Below are 17,382 nucleotides of genomic sequence, written 5' to 3' on the forward strand. Positions count from 1 at the left end.
CATTTAATGCCACAAAACAGGTTTCTCCCTCAAACAGCCTTTTGGAAGGCTCAAGGTCCAGGGTGGCTACAGAGCAACAGACATCTGAGTTCAACCAATTCATACGTTATGTTCTGCCAACAAAGCCCTCGTGTGGGAAAGCACTGGCTTATGGAGAGTTGTGGTCAGAATGGCATAAACTTACCTGTTATAATTTCAGTAACTGCTGTATTTCCTGCCATTCTGCCCTGACCAGCTGTAAGAGGATGAAAGTGAGGGGGTGGAGAGGAAATCACAGCCAAGGGCTTCCCTGGTGACTCAGCGGTAAAAAATCAGCCTGCTAGTGCAGGAGACATGAGTTTGATCCCTGATCTAGGAAGATCCTGTGTGCCACCACTACTGAGTCTGGGAGAAACAGCCACTGAGTCCACGTGCTGAAGCTACTGAAGTCCATGCGTCGTAGAGCCCATGCTCCAGCAGGGAAGCCACAGCAATGAGAAGTCCTTGCGCTGCAGTGAAGAGCAGTCCCCTGCTCCCTGAAACTAAAGACAAGCCTGCACAGCAACAAACACCCACACAGCCACAGCTAAATAAATAGAATTAAAAAAGAAACCACAACCAGGATTATATTAAATAACTTCACGTAACCCAAGATGAAACCATGGTTTTGACAGCACATGTGATATTTGGCTTGGGTGTGTGAAATACCAGCTTCCAAATGATGGAGTACTCCCCCTTATTTCAGACATACCTTTTCTCTGAAACTATCACATTCGGAGAGCTTCAAGCTCCTGCTCCAGACCCATCCATCTAACAACAGAAAGCACCTCTCAAGCTCCTTTCTGACACAAGGCCATCATTCACCATTTGCTGGTACGCACAGTTTTTTGCTGACAAAGCTCCATTACTAGAAAAAGCTCAGTAAGTAAAGCTGATTTGAAATAACTATATATTATACAGAGGCTGGATGAGAAAAACTGATTTGGAGTCTAGAAAATATCATATAAAGAGGTTCTAGAAAGAACTGCTTAATTATTTAAATACCCTTACTTCCTACAGACCACACATCACTTGATTTATTCTCACTGTTAAATAGTAGGTAATTTACTGGGGTCATCCAAAAAAACAACTCCATATAGCAAGTACATATCAGACACTGTAATTCTTCGGTTGAAACACCTATCTCTCCCTGATTAATGTTCCAATACTGAGCTAATGCTATCCAAGGGAAGTATGTACCAATTTCAGCTCTCTGGTGAAGCTGCAAAACTGAGAGCACACCCGTAGGGCAGCCTGAAAAGCAAATTATCATGGGCTGTCTCTGTTGTTCCAAGGTAGACTTATCACATGGTTGGGATGGCCTCAACAAATAACACTTATGCATAAGTCAATTGAACAGAGATGGCTGGTCCCCTGTGACTCTCGCTCCTGACTCAACTGCTAGGGCAAGTCACAGACAGCAAAACCTGGGTGAGAGGGTGCATACCTTCTCCCTCAGATGTCAGGCTCACCCTCAGCCCAGCTCTGCCCATGCTCTCCCCAGCCTAGAAGGTCCCATACAGACTGACTACCTTCTCACTACCTACTTACCCTTCGAGATCCGCCTCCTGCATAAAGCTTTTCTTCATTATTCAAGCTCTCTTCAGTCTTTCAATTCTTACTACTACGAGTATTTTTAAAGTGCAATCAAATTGTCTTAGTAAATTCAAGGTAAAATCTACATCACCTATATATTCTCTTGAAGTTCACAGTATAATAATGAATAAGAGTGACTCTAAGTTTCAGGTCATAAATCAAGTGAGTCAAAAATAAGGAATACAACTAACCTGTTATCTATCATAAGGAAATCAAAAGTCATACATTTCTAATTCTACAGCTTGAAAATTGAGATACAACTTTTTGAAGTGCCAGCTCACAAATGACCATATTCTAGGTCTTCAAGACCAACTACCTTCTCTGACTGCACTCCAGAAATTTTAAATTTTAAAACCTTCTCTGGATGGCAGAAACCAACACAACATTGTAAAGCAATTTTCCTCCAATTAAAAAAATAAATTTAAAAAACTCCTTCTCCATCAATTTTTATAACAAGAGGAAAAATTAAAATTCACAAATACCTAGAAAATAAAAATGTAAAACAGGTAGTTCAATTTACAGGATAATTAAAGCAGTGCTCAGAGAAAGATCTCTAGCTTTAAATACACACAGTTCTAAAGAAGATCAAATACTTAAATGTACAGCTAAAAAACAAAATAATAACTTCAGGAAAACAAAAGAATTTGTATATATAAAACAATAATAAGGAAAAAATGGTAGCACTAATAAATGCAAGAGTTATTAAATAATAAACTACTAAATCAATAATCCAGGGGAAGAAAAGATAAAATATGTTTAGTTAAAATGTGAATGTATCTATAACCACAGACACAGAATAAATTGAAAGACATAGCAATCATTTCATGCAGCTTTACTCTAATACGTTTGACATCCTGGTTAAACTAGATATTATCTAGGAATATAAATCACCAAATAGTTAGTGCAGAAAATAAAACCTAAAGAGACCAAATACAATGGAAGATATTTATAGTTATCAGAGATAAACCTAATTAATATCAGGTCACAAATATTTCACAGATATTGCTTACCAGTTCCTCCAAGAACAGGTAACTACAATGCCATTCCAATGGTTTCTTCCAGAATAGACAGAAATATTCTGAACAATTTTTACAGTATGTATAACACTTTACTAGTCTGCCATAACTAAACACCACAGATGGGTATCAAACGAAACAAATGTATTTTCTCACAGTTTTAGAGGCCAGAAGTCCATGACCAACGCACCATGGAGCTGGTCTCTGCCAAGAGTTCTCTTTCTGGCTTGTAGACACTGCCTTCTGCCTGTGTCCTCAAGTGGCTTTTTCTCTGTACCTATCCCTCCCTGATATCTCTTCCTCTTAAGGACGCAAGTCCTAATGGATTAAGATCCTACCATTATGGTTTCCCTAGAGGCCTCGTGCTAAATATAGTCATATTGGCATGTAGGGTTCAATATATACATTTTATGGAGAAGGAAATGGCAACCCACTCCAGTATTCTTGCCTGGAGAATCCCATGGACAGACGAGCCTGGCAGGCTACAGGCTATGGGGTGGCAAAGAGTTGAATATGACTGAGTGACTAAATCACCACCACCACCACCATATACATTTTAGGGAGACACAATTCGGTCTCTAAAACACTGAAAACAATCCTGACAAACATGGCACAATAAAACTCCACCCAATGCATCTCATGAAAATCAGTACAAAAATTCTAAACATAATATTAACAAATAGAAGGTAAACACTGAGTATTATATCAGATTGTACAGAAACATTAAAAGCTTCTCTTCACAATTCAGTTCAGCCGCTCAGTCATGTCCGACTCTTTGTAACCCCAAGGACTGCAGCACGCCAGGCCTCCCTGTCCAATAGCAACTTGAGAAGTTTACCCAAACCCATGTCCATTGAGTTGGTAATGCCATCCAACCATCTCATCCTCGGTTGTCTCCTTATCCTCCCGCCTTCAATCTCTCCCAGCATCAGGCTCTTTTCCAATGAGTCAGTTCTCTGCATCACGTGGCCAAAGTATTGGAGTTTCAGCTTCAGCATCAGTCCTTCCAATGAATATTCAGGACTGATTTCCTTTAGGATTGACTGGTTGGATCTCCATGCAATCCAAGGGACTCTCAACAGTCTACTCCAACACCGCAGTTCAAAAGCATCAATTCTTCAGCACTCAGCCTTCTTTATGGTCCAACTCTTACATCCATACATGACTCCTGGAAAAATCATGGCTTTGACTAGACGGACCTTTGTTGGCATGGTGATATCTCTGCTTTTTAATATGCTGTCTGGGTTGGTCATAGCTTTTGTTCCAAGGAGCAAGCATCTTTTAATTTCACAACTGCATTTACTCTCTGCAGTGATTTTGGAGTCTAAAAAAAAATAAACTCTGTCTTGGTTTCCATTGTTTCCCCATCTATTTGCCATGAAGTGATGGGACCAGATGCAATGATCTTAATTTTCTGAATGTTGAGTTTTTAGCCAGCTTTTTTACTCTTTTTCACTTTCATCAAGAGGCTCTTTAGTTCCTCTTTGCTTTCTGCCATAATGGTGGTGTCATCTGCGAATCTGAGGTTATTGATATTTCACCCGGCAATCTTGGTTTCAGCTTGCGCTTTATCCAGTCCAGCATTTCACATGATGTGTTCTGCATATAAGTTAAACAAGCAGGGTGACAATATACAGCATTGACATACTCCTTTCCGAATTTGGAACCAGTCTGTTCCATGTACGGTTTTAACTGATGCTTCTTGACCTGCACACAGGTTTCTCAGGAGGCAGGTATGGTGATCTGGTATTCCCATCTCTTTAACAATTTTCCACACTTTGTTTTTATCCACACAGTCAAAAGCTTTACCATAGTCAATGAAGCACAAGTAGATGGAACTCTTTTGCTTTTTCTATGATCCAACGGATGTTGGCAACTTGATCTCTGGTTCCTCTGCCTTTTCTAAATCCAGCTTGAACATCTGGGAGCTCTTGGTTCATGTACTCTGGAAGCCTCACCTGGAGAAATTTGAGCATTACTTTGCTAGTGTGTCAAATGAGTACAATTGTGCAGTGGTTTGAACATTCTTTGGTATTGCCTTTCTTTGGGATTGGAATAAAAACTAACCTTTCCCAGTCCTGTGGCCACTGCTGAGCTTTCCAAATTTGCTGGCATATTGAGTGTGGCACTTTCACAGCATCATAGGATTAAAAATAGCTCAACTGAAATTCCATCACCTCCACTAGCTTTGTTCATAGTGATTCTTCCTAAGGCCCACTTGACTTTGCACTCCAGGATGTCTGGCTCTAGGTGAGTGATCATACCATCATGCTTATCTAGGTCATGAAGATCTTTTTTGTATAGTTCTTCTGTGTATTCTTGCCATCTCTTCTTAATATCTTCTGCTTCTGTTAGGTCCATACCATATCTGTCCTTTATTGTGCTTATCTTTGCATGAAATGTTCCCTTGGTATTTCTAATTTTCTTGAAGAGATCTCTAGGCTTTCCCATTCTATTGTTTTCCTCTACTTTTTTTGATTGATCACTGAGAAAGATTTTCTCTCTCCTTGCTATTCTTTGGAACTCTGCATTCAGACGGATGCAGAGTTCTTTTCTCCTTTGCCTTTCAATTCTCTTTTCTCAGCTATTTGTAAGGCCTCCTCAACTATTTTGCTTTTCTGCATTTCCTTCACTTAGGGATGGTTTTGATCACTGTCTCCTGTACAATGTTACGAACCTCAGTCCATAGTTCTTCAGGCACTCTGTCTATTAGATCTAACCCCTGAATCTATTTCTCACTTCCACTATATAATCATAAGGGATTTGATTTAGGTCATACCTGAATGGCCTACTAGTTTTCTCTACTTTCTTCAATTTAAGTCTGAATTTTTCAATAAGGAATTCATGATCTGAGCCACACTCAGCTCTCAGTCTTGTTTTCGCTGACTGTACAGAGCTTCTTCATCTTTGGCTGCAAGAATATATTCAATCTGATTTCAGTATTGACCATCTGGTGATGTCCATGTGTAGAGTCATCTCTTGTGTTGTTGGAAGATGGTGTTTGCTATGACCAGTGCATTCTCTTGGCAAAACTCTGTTAGCCTTTTCCCTACTTCATTTTGTACTCCAAGGCCACACTTGCCTGTTACTCCAGGTATCTCTTCACTTCCTCCTTTTGCGTTCCAGTCCCCTATGATGAAGAGGACATCTTTTTTTGGGTGTTAATTCTAGAAGGTCTTGTAGGTCTTCATAGAACAGTTCAACATCGGCTTCTTTGGCATTGGTAGCTGAGGCACAGACTTGGATTACTGTGATAATGAATGGCTTGCCTTGGAAAAGAACAGAGATCATTCTGTTGTTTTTGAGACTGCACCAAACCACTGCATTTGAGAGTCCCTTGGACTGCAAGGAGATCCAACCAGTTCATCCTAAAGGAGATCAGTTCTGGGTGTTCATTGGAAGGACTGATGTTGAAGCTGAAACTCCAATACTTTGGCCACCTCATGCGAAGAGTTGACTCATTGGAAAAGACCCTGATGCTGGGAATGACTGAGGGCAGGAGGAAAAGGGGACGACAGAGGATGAGATGGTTGGATGGCATCACCGACTCAATGGACATGGGTTTGGGTGGACTCCGGGAGTTGGTGATGGACAGGGAGGCCTGGTGTGCTGCAGTTCATGGGGTCGCAGAGAGTCGGACATGACTTAACGACTGAACTGAACTGCGTTTTGGACTCTTTTGTTGACTATGAGGGCTACTCTATTTCTTCTAACGATCCTTGCCCACAGGAGTAGACATAATGGTCACCTGAATTAAATTCACCCATTCTAGTCCATTTTAGTTCACAGATTCCTGAAATGTCAATGTCCACTCTTGACATCTCCTGTTTAACAATTTCCGATTTACCTTGTTTCATGGACCTAACGTTTTAGGTTCCTATGCAATACTGTTCTTTATATCATCAGAGTGTACTTTCACCACCAGACACATCCACATCTGGGCACTGTTTTCACTTTGGTTCAGCCTCTACATTCCTTCTGGAGCTATTTCTTCACTTTTCTCCAGTAGCATATTGGGCACTTTCTGACCTGGGGAGTTCCCCTTTCAGTGTCATACCTTTTTGCCTTTTCATACTGTTAATCAACTATACTTAAATGAAATTAAAATATAGAGAAAAAAACTCAGAAACATTAACCATTTTTCATGATCACTGCTAGTAAATTATATCTCTCTGAATCCAAGCCCTGTATTCATTCCCTATTACAAGATGCCTTTTTCCTCCTTAGATATTAAATTCTATGGGTGTTTTACCTCATCTCAGCCAAAATAAGCTCTTAAGTCAACAACAAATCTTAAAGATTTAATCTGTTTCTAATGTAGAATTTACCTATGAAAGTGACCTACTAGAATGTGAAGTCAAGTGGGCCTTAGGAAGCATCACTATGAACAAAGTTAGTGGAGGTGATGGAATTCCAGTTGAGCTATTCCAAATCCTAAAAGATGATGCTGTGAAAGTGCTACACTCCATATGCCAACAAATTTGGAAAGCTCAGCAGTGGCCACAGGACTGGAAAAAGTCAGTTTTCATTCTAATCCCAAAGAAAGGCAATACCAAAGAATGTTCAAGCTACCAGACAATTGCACTCATCTCACATGCTAGCAAAGTAATGTTCAAAATTTTCCGAGCCAGACTTCAATAGTATGTGAACCGAGAATTCCCAGATGTTCAAGCTGGATTTAGAAAAGGCAGAGGAACCAGAGATCAAGTTGCCAACATCCGTTGGATCATAGAAAAAGCAAGAGAGTTCCAGAAAAACATTTACTTCTGCTTTATTGACTATGCCAAAGCCTTTGACTGTGTAGATAAAAACAAACTATGGAAAATTCTTAAAGAGGAGGGAATACCACCTTACCTGCTTCCTGAGAAATCTATATGTGTGTCAAGAAGCAACAGTTAGAACCGGACATGGAAAAACAGACTGGTTCCAAATGCGGAAAAGTGTATGTCAACACTGTATATTGCCACCCTGCTTATTTAACTTATATGCAGAACACATCATGAGAAATGTTGGGCTGGAGGAAGCACAAGCTGGAATCAAGATTTCCAGGAGAACTATCAATAACCTCAGATTCACAGATGGCACCACCCTTCTGGCAGAAAGTAAAGAGGAACTAAAAAGCCTCTTGAGGAAAGTGAAAGAGGAGAGTTAAAAAGCTGGCTTAAAAGTCAACATTCAGAAAACTAAGATCATTGCATCTGGTCCCATCACTTCATGGCAAATAGATGGGGAAACAATGGAAACAGTGAGAGACTTTATTTTTTGGGGGTTCCAGAATCACTGCAGAGGGTGACTGCAGCGATGAAATTAAAAGATGCTTGCTCCTTGGAAGAAAAGCTATGACCAACCCAGACAGCATATTAAAAATCAGAGACATTACACTGCTGACAAAGGTCCGTCTAGTCAAAGCTATGGTTTTTCCAGTAGTCATGTACAGATGTGAGAGTTGGACCATAAAGAAGGCTGAGTGCTGAAGAATTGATGCTTTTGAACTGTAGTGTTGGAGAGGACTCTTGAGAGTCTCTTGGACTGCAAGGAGATCAAACCAGTCAATCCTAAAGGAAATCAGTCCTGAATATTTATTGGAAGGACTGATGCTGAAGCTGAAACTCCAATACTTTGGCCACCTGATGCAAAGACCTGACTCATTGGAAAAGACCCTGATGCTGGGAAAGATTTAAGGCAGGAGAAGAAGGGGGTGACAGAGGATGAGATGGTTGAATGGCATCACCGACTCAATGGATGTGAGTCTGAGCCAGCTCCGGGAGTTGGTGATGAACAGGGAAGCCTGGAGTGCCACAGTCAAAGAGTTGGACATGACTGAGCGACTGTACTGGAATGATGAAGGTTATACACAGCAATCTAGGTAAAAACTAAATCTTAATATGTGATTAACATACTCACTTTTGCCTTGGGACTGCAGATGATGTATTTTCCCTCACAATTCACCATAACCTTTTTCTTTATTTCTGGCTGTCCTGGGTCTTCACTGCTGCATGGGCTTTCTCTAGTTGCACTAAGTGGGAGCTACTTTCTACTTGCAGTGTGCAGGCTTCTCATTGCAGTGGCTTCATTTGTTGCAGAGCACAAGCTCCAGGCTGTGCGGGCTTCAGCAGTTGCAGCTCCCGGGCTCCAAGGTACAGGCTCAGCAGTCGTGGTACAAAGGCTTAGTTGTTCGAAGGCATGTAGGATCTTCCTGGATCAGGGATAGAACCTATGTCTCCTGCCCTGGCAGGCAGATTCTTTACCTCTGAGCCACCAGAAAAGTCCCACGCTATAACCTCTTAAACCAACATTATCCTTTTTTTTTTTTTTTAATTACAGGAAGCATATATTTCTAAAAGATGTCATTTTGTTTCAAGTTAGCAAAACACTATAACTGAATATAAAAATGTATCCTGATACCTTTGGCAGTGGGCCAATTTAGCCAGAACCAATAAACTCTTAAGATCATCATGGAAGATAAAGACATAAACCACATATTTGAGTTGAACAGACTTTTAATCACTTAACAAATATGTGTTGGGTACATACCATGTGTCAGGCACCATGCAGGATTGCTGGGAAAGACAGTCCACAGTAATAGACCCAATATTTGCCCTCTTACGAAACCTAGGGTTTAGCTGGGAAAACAGATATAAACAACATATATGCATATACAGATATATAATTGCAACTGTGCTTGCTATCTCATCAGTCATCTATCACCAAGATAAGTCTGCCTAACAAACTACCCCAAAACACATCTCTTCTCATCTATCTGCAAATCTAGTGTAAGTTAGCTAGGCTAGGCTGGACTCCAGGTTGCAGACTACTGAACAGGTTCAGGTCCACTCCACGTTGTGAAGCTCAGTCTCAGGATGGGCAATGGTGAAAGGTCAAGAGATGCAGACAGAATGTGCAATGCCTTCTAAGGCACACTCTCACTCCACCTATGTAACACACGGCCACACCCAAGTTCAATGCGTCAGGGGAACATACTTGGGGGAAAAATTGCAAAACCACATACCAAAGAGCATGGACATAGGGAGGGCAAGAACTGGGAACATAATGCAACTTGTCACCACATTCCAAGAAAGACAGATGCTATGACAACACCCAAAAGAGAGATTTGACCCTGTGAGGGAGGTCAGAGGAGACTCCCCAAAGAAAGTGCAGAGGGAACCGAAATCTGCAAGTAGAATTGAACTAGGTGAAGGGGAAGTGAGACTTCCAAGTCAAGAGAATGCGCGTGTGCAGAGTCCTGATGGCCAGAGAAGACACAACCACTCAAGGCGCTTAGGGAACCGCTTTGCCCAAGAAGAGAGGGAGGGACACAGGATGAGGTGCCAGGGAGGCGGGAGGCCTGTGCTGCTCGGCAAGGGATTTGCCTTTATCCTTACAGCATAAAACCATTAAAAGATGTTAAGCAAGGAAGTGGCATAATCAGATTTTCCTCTTTACAAGATCACTCTCTCTCTGCAGCATAGAGACTATTTTGGTGGAACAATCAGGAGACTACGGCAAAAGCGTAGGAAAGATACAAACATGCCTAGAACTAGCATGGTGCTGATGGAGACACAGAGACTGGGAAGTGCTCAAACGACATCATGTGGACGGAAAAGCCTACTATTCTCTCAAATCACCCCTGCCAGGTCACTAACTACCTCTCTATGGCTAAGCCCGACGACTATTTCAAAGCCTCATTCAACTTTTCCTCTGCAGCATTTGACCCTGCTGGCCACTCCCCCCTATTTCAATTGTTCTATGAGCCTCCAACCCAGACTGTGCTCTCAACTCCAGATCTGTGTATTCAGCTGCCTCCCGGACACTTGGAGTCTCCATAGGCACCTCAAGCTCCATGTGTCCCAATTTCTTCTCCCCTTCATCTCCTCCACCCTGAAAACCCTGTTCCCCTCCAACTTCCCCATCTCCAAGACTGCCACCACCATCTACCCAATTATTCCATCAATAAACCCCACAGTGAGTTACATGTCTCCCAGGCCTCAACCCTCCAGATCCACTCAAATACTGTCAAAAACGGCCTCCCCAAATCTCTCAGATGCATCTATTTGTCTTTCAAACTATCACTGCCCCAAGGCAAGTTGCACAGCCTTCTAATTCATCTCCTAAACTGTACCTCCAGCCTACTCTCTCTAGGACAATGAAAGTGATCTTTCTAAAATCACGGGATTTCCCTGGTGGTACAGAAGTTAGAAATCCACCTACCAATGCAGGGGACACCAGTTTGATCCCTGGACCAGGAAGATCCCAGCTACTCCAAAGCAACTATGCCTGTGTACCACAAGTACTGAGTCTACTCTCTAGAGCCCGCAAGTCACAGTTACCAAGCCAGCGGCGCCCTAGCACCCAAGCTCTGCAGCAAGAGAAGCCACCTCAGTGAGCAGCCCACACACTGCAACAAAGAGTAGCCCCCTGCTCACTGCAACTAGACAAAAGCCTGCACACAGCAAAGAAGACCCAAGGCAGCCAGTAAAAAAAATAATAATGATGATCAGAAAGACTACAGTTAAATAAAATACAAGCATGACCTTGCAACTCTCCTACCTAAAACCATTCAGTGGCAACCCCTCATCCTCAGAACAAAGCTCAAACTCCAGAGTTCACAGACCCCTTTGTGATCTGGCCCCTGCCTTCCTTGTGTGCCTGAATACACTCATTTATCCTGGGATTTAGACATGGTCCATGCTGTTCCCTCGCCTAAAATACCCTCCGCTTCCCAACAGCACCTTACTTGGCTTCTCGACTCACTAAAACATAAGCTTCATGAGGATAAGGCCTCTGCCTGCTTCGTTCAGTGCTGTTTGCCAACCATCAGCACAGCGCCTACTCCCATCAAGGGTTCCATAAAGCAAATGAATGAATGAGTGGATTCTTCAAGTTCACCTAGATAATACCTCCTTCTGCGTGCCTTTCCTGATACTCTCCCCTCCTCCCAAGGTGGAATGCTTTTAGATGTCCTCAGAGAGACCTAAGCATTCCCCATGGTGGCATCAGTTAACTCTTTACTTGGCCACGCCCTCCACCCCCTGCCCCAACTAAAATGTAAGTTTCAAGCAAGTAAGGACTCAGTAAGAGCTCAATCTGTTGCAGGAAGCAGCCCTCAGGACTCAAGTAAACCAGAAATGCCTGGAAGGAGGTCCCTGAAGGCATGCAACCAAAGAGAGACGCAAAAGAAGCCAGAAAAGAAGCCGAAGGTGAAAGCCTAGATATGAAAATATGTACAAGCTTCAGGGGGACACAGGAGACATGCATAGGAGGAGGCGGGGATAGTGAGGTCAATAGTGGAGGACTGCAATGATCAGAAGGAGGGCTGAAGTCAGTCACTGAAGCCCAACAGCCCTGTATCTCTTTTACCCAACACTGGGAACACAGCAACAGCTTCCTTTTATACAGAAATCCATGCTGGCAGGACAGGATCTCCATACCTTATAAAAATGCACCAGTTTCCACTGAAACTCATATACATTACTGAAAAAAAAAATGGTCTTTTGGACACTTCTGTCATTTTGTTTCAAGGGCACAGACTACATTTAAATAAAACCTGACGTGTACGTTAACACCTTTCATAATGGATAGGATTTCATCAAAATCAGTCAGGTCCCTCCAAAGGTATTACAGCCATTTGAATGTAAAATGCTAAGTATTGCAGCTGAAACAGAAACCTTCCTTAATTCAGTCCAGTAATGTGATAAGGGTAAAGACTCTGCCTGCTATTGCAGGAGACACAGGTTTGATCCCTGTGTCAAGAAGATGCCCTGGAGGAAGAAATGGTAACCCACTGCAGTATGCTTGCCTGGGAAATCCTGGCAGGCTACAGTGCACGGGGTTGCAAAAGAGTCGGACACTACTTTGTGACTAAACAACAACAACAAGATAAGGGACAAAGAAAAGCAACTCTAGAGGGGAACCCAAGTAAAATCAGACATTAAAACTAAAACAGTTAAAGGGTTAGAGATCCTCCGGTGACAGGCAAAAATACACCCTGGTTGGGTCTTCAATCTACTGGTTGTTAACAGCACACAAAGCCACATCAGTCACAAGCCTGAACCAAGGACCTTTTGCCTGAGGTTTGGTTTCCAAAGCATCCACTCAGCACATTCAGATTCTTTAAATATGATGTTCCCTTTGCTATTTTTCTCCACCTGACTCAGGGCAGGCTGTCATGGGAGAGGCTGCCTTCCCCAAGGTGAAGGCAGGCAGCTCTGAGGGAGGTGCAGCATGCTGAGGCTGAAGGACCAGCTGTGCAGTCGTCTGGCCCTTCAGAACAATGCTCTAAAAATCAAAGGGGTGGGACCTCCCCGGTGGCCCAGTGGCTAAGGCTCTGCACTCCCAATGCAGGGGGCGCAGTTTCGACCCCTGCTTGGGGAACTAGGTCCTACATCCCTCAACGAAGACTGACGATCCTGCGTGCCACAACTAAGACTCAGCATAGCCAAATAAATAAGTCGAGGTTTTTTTTTTTAAAAAAAAAAAAAGAAAGAAATCAATTGGCTTCTTAAAGAGGGCATGGTTCAAAAATCAGAGCAAGGGGAAAGGGAGACAAACAGGAGAAAAGGGAAAGAAGGCCTCGGGAGAGTGATGGCAGTAACCCAGCTTCCCTCTGTGTGAGAGGACAGGGGCGGCTCCTCTGCAGCAGCGGAAAGGGGCCATTGTGGATAAGATAAGTAATTAGAAAAGGAATAGTAATTACCACCAATGTGACAAGGAGGCCTGCACGACAGGGAGTTCTGTCAAAGCTCGTAATTCTTGCAAATGAGCAGCACGCCCTGGGTGACATGAGTCCTCTCTTATGAATTATACACGTAGCTACATGTAATACACGCTGGGCACTGCTCCATCAGAAGGGACCGCTCGCAGTGGGGACAGCAAGACCCCAGGAGTTACACAGGCCTCATGTCCCCAAGAGGAGAATGCAGAAATCCAGCCATCATGCCAGCCTCTACGTGCGAAGACTTGGCTCAAGCGGGAGGCTCCTGGAGACATGTGAAGTAGCAGAGCCATGATGCACAGAGTTAGGGAGAACTTTGTGGAGATGAGACACTCAAATTACAAGTCTTGAAAATGTAGATGTTTGATAGATAGAGGAAACTGCTTTCCCGGGACAGTGGTACTGTGGGCTGAGTTGTGGTCCCCAAAATCCCTATGTTGAGATCCTAAACACCTCCTGGTATAATACTTCAGAATGGGACTGTATTTGGAGATGGGGTCTTTAAGACCCTTAACTAAAGGTCTTTAAGTAAAAATGAGGTCTTTAGGATAGACCCTCATCCTACATGATTGGCGTCCTCCGATAAAGAGGACACAGACACACACGGATGGAAGACCACGTACAGACACAAAGAGAAAGCAGTCAAAGAGCCTCAGGAGAAATCAACCCTGCCAATACCTCGCCTCTGGACTTCTAGCCTCCAGAACTGTAAGAAGATAAATCAGTTGCATCAGCCACTCGGTTTGTGGTATTCCGTTACAGCAGCCGGGACAGACTAATACAGAGGACAACACAAAGACCAAGAACCGGGAAAACACGAGGTGGTCAGGTCCCTGGCCAGAACTTAGATAAAGAGCAACGAAGCTAGGAACGCCCCTTGTTGGATGGGAAGCTGGCCTGGATTTCAAGCAGTGAAAGACTTTGATCAGATGGTGCCTCCAGACCATTCCTGTTCTGTCGACAAGATCTGGAGGGGAGGAGAAATGCGGGCCGCAGAGCAACTGAGACGCTTCAGCAATTCTTAAAAGGTTTGGGAATATGAACTGAGAGTTGAACCTGGGATACTGGGAGGACCCACCAGTAACTGAGATCAAGGAGACAAGAACAAACGTGGGAAGGAGGCAGATGCCATCCGTTTTGGATGAGCTGAATTTGCACATATTTAGGTAGGAAGGTAGAGCACGTTCTACCCCTCACCCTCGCCCTGCACTAACGACACATCCCCTCACTGAGCTTGGGTCCACACATGTGCAAACACATCTATTCCTATCTGGGGACCACGTTCACAAGCAGTGATTTTTTTTTTTTTTAATTTATCTATCATGAGGACATCACAACCAGTCAACTTAATCCTAACACAATGGTCTTGAAACATAAACCCAATAAGCAGGAACAAGCCTTGACTCACACCACTTTAAATTCAGATTCCCCAGTAATTCCCAAAAGGCTGGGCTCCTATTTCCATTGTGATGGGCCAGATTTGAGAATTCTGTGGTTGTCAGAACATTCTAATGCTTGCAAATTGGGAAAGTTCAAGCCAGAGTCAACCACGTGGGAAAGCAGCAGGGTGGGGGTGGGCAGTTCTCAGAATGCTGTGGTCTTGGACCACTTAAGAAAAACATCATCAAAAATCACTTTCAACACCCACGCCTTCTTTCAGAAGGAGAAAAACATTAAAAAGCACTGCCTATTGGAAAAGAAAGTTGTATAAATCATTTTGTTTCATGCTCCATCATTTACTCAGCACAGCCTTCAGTGACACCTCCCGATTAGGTTTAATTTTAAGCCAGCAAGAACACCACACACCGTACTGTCAAAGAAAGTTCCATTTCTCTCCAAGCCTGATGGGTGACTATTGTAATGTAAAACCCTGGGATTTAAATAACACAAGCGGATTCTATTATGAGAAGAAAGGTTTATATTTTGGATTCTTTTTACTTCAAAGGAGCCCAGATACCAAACCATGAATTACCTGAAACAATGGGCTTCTATGATCAGCTCTTTGCCTGTTTCGTTAGGAAAAAGACTACCTTACTTGCCTAGTGACCAGGACTTGGTGATCCAATTCTCTCTCAGAAGCAGTCCCAGGTTCTCAAAATTTATACTGTTTAGGGAAACTGGAAGACAGAGAAGACCCGGCTTACCCCAGAATGGCCCCTATTCTCTCATTAGGCCAATTCACCAAGGCTCCAGGGTCCTCCCGTTTCCCCCTAGGCCTTGGCTCCCACAGACAGTGGTCAGACTACCCACCACTCTGTGGTCATTCCCAGACCACTTGAAGCGGGCAGGAGGATCAACTCCCCAGAAAACACAAAAATACAGCATTTAGGATCAGAATTTAAAAACCTAAGAGGCACAGCCTCCTGGATCTTCAGGCCCACACCCCCTAGGCACCAAACCAGAACTGCCCACTTCACCCTCCCATGAGGTCTCTTTCTGTCCAAGGATAATATAGAGCAGGGCGCTTTGGGGTTCCTGAGCACAAAGCTCTTCCATGTCCCCCATTTCACTGATTATAGGAAATAGCCTTCATTTAGCCTTCAGGACCCTCCCTGAGTTCCAATGGGCAGATTTAAGCAGTTGCTAATTAGGGAGTAGATGCAAGACCAGGGAGAAATAAACAGTCAAGAGAACCAACAGTGCAGCCTCAGGGCAAGGTCCCGATTCCCCATCAGAGGGTACACACAGCAATATCTTTGAGCTGTTTCACAGATACTGAAACCTCACTTCAGGTGGGAGAAGTTATTTGTGAACAATGGTATGCTGCCCACAAGTATGTAGACCCTGGACCAGTTGGAACCTGAAGGTTGATAATGCTGACTCCTACTTACCCGTCCACCAATCCGTCAGAAGAATGTCCACAAGCTGATCACTCCCTCTTTGAACCATTACCATAAAACTTCTCACTATCCTCTCCAAGTAGGGACACATAGTTTTGAGGCAGAAGGCCACTGGGTCCCCCTTTGCCTAGCATAGTAATAATAAAGCTATCCTTTTCTACTTCACCCAAATTCTGTCTCCAAGATTTGATTTGGCTCCAATGTACAGAGAAGCTGAGCTTTAGGTATCAAGGACTCCATCAAACACATGGGGATCTTACTCTGATATCCCCAGAGGACTTTTATGGCCTCTTAAGAGAGATTTTTGAACACAACTGTGTGCCAGGTGCTGTGCTAGAGATAAAGGAATGAGTTTCCACACTCAGTGAGCACAAGTCTGGTTGGCAGATAGCACTGTGAAGCAACATCTGTCCTGTAGTGAGACACACATGGGCAACGACAGACAATCGGGAACAATTTCTTATAGGAGATGACACCAGGACATACACTCAGGGCCATTTCTCAAGACCACGTTTATCAAATGAATTGAGTACTGTGTCACACATACTCACATATATAGAGGAGTCTTGCAATCCAATTGAAAGGAGCAGCCTCCCAGAAAATAAGATGCCTTACAAAGTGAAATAGTAGCACACTGAGGGCCTTGGGATATGTCCCACTCTACATACCCTCCAAAAAGGTCTAAGGCAAACTGCCCTAGTGCCATGCTTACCTGATAGAGGGTCTCTGCTATAGTGGTAAGTCTGTTCCACAGCCAAGCAAGGCCAGCTTTAAAAGCAAAAACAGTCACTGCCTTACTCCCTCTAAATAAGGCTTCATCCTGCCATCAGGTTTTTCCTGCTTTGATCACAAAAATGCTTAATTTCAAAAAGAGTTCATCATCTAACCATCCAGGAGAGATGGCAGCACAGCGGAAGCAGCAGGCAACATAACTGTACATCCTAAAGTCTATCACATGGGACACAAGTGCTAAGGGATGTTCTTCAGTGTGGTCTCCAGACCAGGAGCATCAGCATCACCCAGACATACTGAATCTGAAACTCAGTGGGGTACAGCCCAAGAATCTGCCCTTCTAATGAACTCCCAGATGGTGCTGATGGTCCAGGAATGCAGGTTGAGAACCACTGCTCTAGGGGAAAATTCTCCTTGGTCATTGGTGACATAATGACCAACCATGAAGACACAATTACACCACCAGCTG

General features: G+C 43.5%; 1 protein-coding gene and 1 non-coding gene across 3 annotated transcripts in view; one reads left to right on the forward strand and one right to left on the reverse strand.

Moving 5' to 3' along the window:
- The window catches only part of LRMDA (leucine rich melanocyte differentiation associated), a 1,204,472-nt gene that overhangs the window by 1,149,873 nt on the left and 37,217 nt on the right, over positions 1–17,382 (reverse strand). The window lies entirely within an intron of this gene.
- On the forward strand, positions 12,929–13,001 carry TRNAG-CCC (transfer RNA glycine (anticodon CCC)). The gene has a single exon. It is a non-coding gene; the product is annotated as a tRNA-Gly (tRNA).

The sequence above is a fragment of the Capricornis sumatraensis genome, chromosome 10 (assembly GCF_032405125.1).
Source record: "Capricornis sumatraensis isolate serow.1 chromosome 10, serow.2, whole genome shotgun sequence".
Classification (NCBI taxonomy): domain Eukaryota; kingdom Metazoa; phylum Chordata; class Mammalia; order Artiodactyla; family Bovidae; genus Capricornis; species Capricornis sumatraensis.